Source organism: Primulina huaijiensis, chromosome 6 (genome assembly GCF_012295235.1).
Source record: "Primulina huaijiensis isolate GDHJ02 chromosome 6, ASM1229523v2, whole genome shotgun sequence".
Lineage (NCBI taxonomy): Eukaryota > Viridiplantae > Streptophyta > Magnoliopsida > Lamiales > Gesneriaceae > Primulina > Primulina huaijiensis.
In genome coordinates this window covers 8,203,226-8,208,963 of record NC_133311.1, presented here as the reverse complement: position 1 = coordinate 8,208,963, position 5,738 = coordinate 8,203,226, and positions in this window count along the sequence as shown.

The window sequence follows — 5,738 nt, the reverse complement described above, 5'->3', positions numbered from 1 at the left end:
ATTAAAAAAGCCTTGCTTGACCTTGGAGCTAGTGTGAATTTACTTCCATATTCAGTTTATCAAAAACTCAATCTAGGTGAGTTAAAACCTACTTCGGTAACACTTTTACTTGCCGATAGATCTGTTAAAGTGCCAAGAGGTATGGTAGAAGACGTGTTGGTCCAAGTTGATAACTTTGTATATCCTGTCGATTTCATAGTTTTAGATACACAACCTATCGAAGCTTGTAATGCAATTCCTGTAATTTTGGGTCGTCCATTTTTAGCAACCTCTAATGCTCTTATAAATTGCAGGAATGGAATAATGAAGTTGTCATTTGGTAACATGAACTTGGAGCTTAATGTTTTTAATCTTTGTAAGCAACCACATGACAAAGGAGATGAAAGTGAATATGAAAATCTTATTGAAACTCTTGTGGAAGAAAACATTAAAGAAGGGAGTACTCGTAACCAATTAGATATTTGTTCAATTGATACTGTTAAAGAAAATATTGAAATTGATCTTGATGATTTTATCAGGTATCACTCGTTACCAGAATCAGAGAAAGAATTTGAGGCAAAATATGATAACAAAGATTAACCACCCATATTGGAGTTAAAACCCTTGCCAGAAGAATTAAATTATGGATTCCTTGGAGAAGATGAAACATATCCGGTGGTAATTTCTTCCAAACTAGCAAGTGATCAAGAAGGTAAATTAGTTGATATGCTTAAAAGACATAAAAATGCAATTGGTTGGACATTAAAAGATCTCAAGGGCATTAATCCACTAATTTGCACACACAAAATTCATTTATAAGAAAATTCTAAAACATCTCAACAACCACAAAGAACATTAAATCCACACGTGAAAGATGTTGTGAAAACTGAAGTTCTCAAACTACTTGATGTTGGAATTATCTATCCTATTTCTGATAGTAAGTGGGTAAGTCCAACGCAAGTAGTTCCAAAAAAATCTGGCATCACAGTGATAAAACATGAAAAAGGTGAATGGTTAACAAGTCGAGTCCCATCTAGTTGGCGGATGTGTATTGATTATAGAAAATTAAATGACGCCACTAGAAAAGATCATTTTCCATTACCATTTTTGGATCGAATTTTAGAAATAGTAGCAAGTCATCCCTACTATTGTTTTCTTAACGGATATTCAGGCTATTATCAAATTCCCATTGCACTCGAAGATCAAGAAAAAACTACATTCACATGTCCTTTTGGAACATTTGCATTTAGAAGGATGCCATTGGGTTTATGCAATGTCCCAGCAATATTTCAAAGATGTATGCTAAGCATTTTTTGCGACATGGTTAAAAATTGTTTGGAAATTTTCATGGATGATTTAACTGTCTTTGGGAATACATTTGATAATTGTCTTGAAAATTTGGAAAAATTTTTAAAAAGATGCGAGGAAAAAGTCTTATTTTAAATTGGGAAAAATGTCATTACATGATTACTTCTGGAATTGTTTTGGGACATGTCGTGTCATTTCATGGAATTGAATTTGATAAAGCAAAATTTGATGTCATTGTCAATTTACCCCTTCCGAAAATCATTAAAGAAATTTGCTCATTTTTGGGACATGCTGGATTTTATAGTAGGTTTATAAAGGACTTTAGTTTAATCTCTAAACCCATTTGTAACCTCTTAACAAAAGACACTGCATTTGAGTGGACTCAAGAATGTCAAAATGCTTTTGATAAAATCATTTGACATTTAACATCAGTTTCTATCATGCTACCTCCTGATTGGTCTTTACCATTTGAAATCATGTGCGACGCGAGCGCTTATGTCGTCGGTGCAGTATTGGGTCAAAGAAGAAACGGTAAGCATTATGTGATATATTATTCAAGTAGAACTTTAAACAATGCTCAAATGAATTACTCCACAACTGAAAAAGAACTACTTGCTGTAATATTTGCATTAGATAAATTTCGTTCTTATTTGATTGGATCAACGACTATTGTGTTTACTGATCATTCTGCTATTAGATATTTGTTGACCAAACAGGATGCAAAGCCACGACTGATACGATGGATTTTGTTACTCCAAGAATTTGACATTATAAACAAAGATAAAAAAGGAACCGAGAATGTCGTAGCTGATCATTTATCAAGACTAGCAACATGATCATCATGTGAAATGGTACCAATTGATGATAATTTTCCTGATGAACATCTATTTTCAGTTACTACTATACTTTCGTTCGCGAAAATAGTAAATTTTCTTGTGACAGGAAAAATGCCACCGCAATGGAGTTTCCAAGATAAAATAAAATTTTGAATGAAGTAAAAAACTTTTATTGGGATGATCCGTATCTGTTCAAGTATTGTCCAGATCAAATTTTTCGACGTTGCATACCCGACAATGAGGTAAGTAGTGTCATTAAATTTTGTCATTCAAAAGCATGCGGAAGACATTTTTCTTCAAAGAAAACGGCTGCAAAAATCTTGCATTGTGGATTTTATTGGCCCACTTTATTTAAATACACCCAGGAAATCTGCAAGATCTTAGAAAATTGTCAAAAATTGGGTGAGATTTCAAAAACAAAAATGATGCCTTTGAATCCTATCATTGAAATTGAAATCTTTGATTGTTGGGGAATTGATTTTATGGGACCTTTTCCACCGTCGTTTGGATAATTGTATATTTTAGTTGCAGTTGATTATGTTTCCAAATGGATAGAGGCAATTCCATGTCGAACAAATGATCATTAAATCGTCATCATATTTATGAAAGAAAATATTTTTAGTAGATTTGGAATTCCTCGAGATATGATAAGTGATGGGGGAACTCACTTTGTTAATAAACCATTTGCTTCATTAATGAAAAAATATGGTATTACTAACAAAGTAACTACTCCTTATCATCCTCAAACAAATGGACAAGTTGAATTAGCTAATAGGGAGACAAAGCAAATTTTGGAAAAAAATGTTAACCCAAATAGAAAAGATTGGTCTCTGCGACTTAATGATGCACTTTGGGCATATCGAACAGCTTTTAAAACATCATTGAATATATGTCCCTACAGGTTGGTTTACGGAAAACATTGTCATTTGCCTGTGGAATTTGAACATAAAGCTTATTGGGCGATGAAAATTTTTAATTCAAGCATGGATGAGGCTAGCAAATTGCGTAAATTGCAACTTAATGTACTTGATGAACTCAGAAATGACGCGTATGAGAATTCAAGGATTTATAAAGCAAAAATCAAATCATTTCATGATAAAACAATTCTTAGAAAATCTTTTGAGATTGGTAAAAAAGTTTTTCTTTATAATTCGCGACTTCACATATTCCCAGGAAAATTACGAACAAGATGGACAGGCCCATATGTTGTAAAGCATGTGTATAGTTATGGAGCTGTGGATATTGAAAATCCTAAAAATGGTGATGTTTTTAAAGTAAATGGACAAAGGCTTAAACCATTTGTAGAAAATGAAATCTTTCAAGAAGAGTTTATTTCCCTTTCCGATCGTTGATTTTTTGTGTTGCATTTAATTTTATATGTTTTTATTTCAGATTTCCTTAATCTTTTTATTTTCCCGATTAAATGGCGGATAATGGTACTCCGTGGCTATCATAGTCGATTTAATCAGTTTCCGACAGTTGCTGATACAAAAATTAAAAAAAAATCATTTCTTTTCTTTTCAAAATGGATGAAATTCTCTCAAAAATTTGTAAATATTTTCCCTCTGTTTCTGAAAATGTTCTAAGAAAAATTTATGCAAGTAGGTGTGAAAGATTGAGATTGCTAATGCGAAAAATAATTCCAGAAGATATTCGTCTTGTAATAGAAGCTAAGGTCCGATTAGGAGGAGAAGTTCCACAGTCATTACTCATTCGGTATATGCCTGGATTAGGAAAAAGTACTTATGCGAAAAAACGAAAGGCCAAAAGTTTAGGGGTTTGTCGTAAGTGTTCAAGATGGACTTGTGACAAACGATGCAGATCTTTGGGATATGTTTCCAATAAGAGAGAAAATAAAATTGGTTTCATTAAGAATGGGCTGAGTAAGGAGACTTTAGATAACATCTTATTGACTCTTGAGATGCATTCTAGATGACATGTGCATATTGAACTTCTCCGTTTATGGAAACAATTCCAAGATGAGCATCATCGTAATAGTCTTGGGAATCCGACTAAAAAAGACCATGTTTGCCAATTTCTAAGAAAATTGGATGGGAAGCATATCCTCGACTCATAGAAGGCGTTGAAGTCGTTTCTGGACGTAAAACCAGAGGAAAATTGTGAGCCACAATCACACTACTATTTATATGCATGTGTGTCATTATTGTTTTTAATGATTATTCTGTTTACAACTATGACCCATAGTTTTGTCCTGATAACATATTACCTCTATAAAATCTCTCATCTTTCTCTCTATTTTCGCAAAAAAAAAAAAGAAAGTAAAAACATTGCTGGATCCTCTGCACCAACATTGAAAAATATTTGTGTATTTTGTGGGTCGAGTCCTGGAAAAAATGAAGTGTTTGTAGAAGCAGCGAATAATATTGGAAAGATATTGGCTGAGCGAAAAATTCACTTGGTATATGGGGGAGGTAATATTGGGTTAATGTGATCTGTTTCAACATCTGCACATCTTGGCGGAAGTCAGGTTTTGGGTATTATTCCTACAGCTTTAGCTGAAGGAAATATTACAGGTGTTACGATTGGGGAGGAATTAAAAGTTTCTTCTATGTATGAAAGAATCACAAAAATGATTGAAAAATTCCGATGCTTTTATTGCATTACCAGGTGGTTTTGGTACATTAGAAGAAATATTTCTCATTGTTTCTTGGGCACAACTTAATATCCATAATAAACATGTGGGCTTGTTGAATATCAATTATTATTATGACAGTTTGTTGACATTTCTTAATAAAGCTGAAGAACAGAATTTTATTTCAGAAAATTCACGATGGATGCTCATTTCTGGTTCAACTGCCGACCAATTAATTGATGATTTGGAAGCTTTTGTTCATAAGCCTGATCCGATGATAGCAAAGATCAATTGGTCGCAATCAAACAGTAAGAAGAGAGTTGGATAATTGATTCAAAAGTCATGGATTGGTTTGCGTTTGTTTTCAGTTTGTTATCTTCAATAAAATTCAAGGTGATATCTCTTTCATTATGTACTCTTTATTAATAGTTATTTTGACATTAGGGACAATGTCATATTCTGATTAGGGGGTGTTGTGACTTTGATTGTTGCACTCTCAATAGCAGGTTGTCCGCAAGTAGTATAATTCGGTGAGTCCGATATCGTATCCACATGGAAGCTACGGTAATTACAAGTCCACTACAATGTCTTTTTGTTTTTGTTTTTGTTTTTGTTTTTCTTTTAATTGTTTGAATCTTTAATTGGTAATTTTTAATTGTTCAAATTTTAATTTAATTAGTTGAGATTAGAGGATCCACTCTTTATATTTTAATAAAGTTAACATTAATGAACATTATTGAAATCCACTTAATAAAATGGTTCCAATATATTAAATAATCATATTTATATTATGTTATATACTATTTTCTTATAAGTATAAAATATATATCAAAACTTATAAATGTTGTCAAGTATTTATTGTGCTATATATATTTGTAAACACTAAATCAAGGTTCCCACTTTAAATGGTTGGTAAAACCAAACTAACATTTAAATGGTACCAAGAAATTAATAATATGATATATTGATATATAATAAATCAAGGCATCCACTTTAAATGGTTGGTAAAACCAAACAAACAT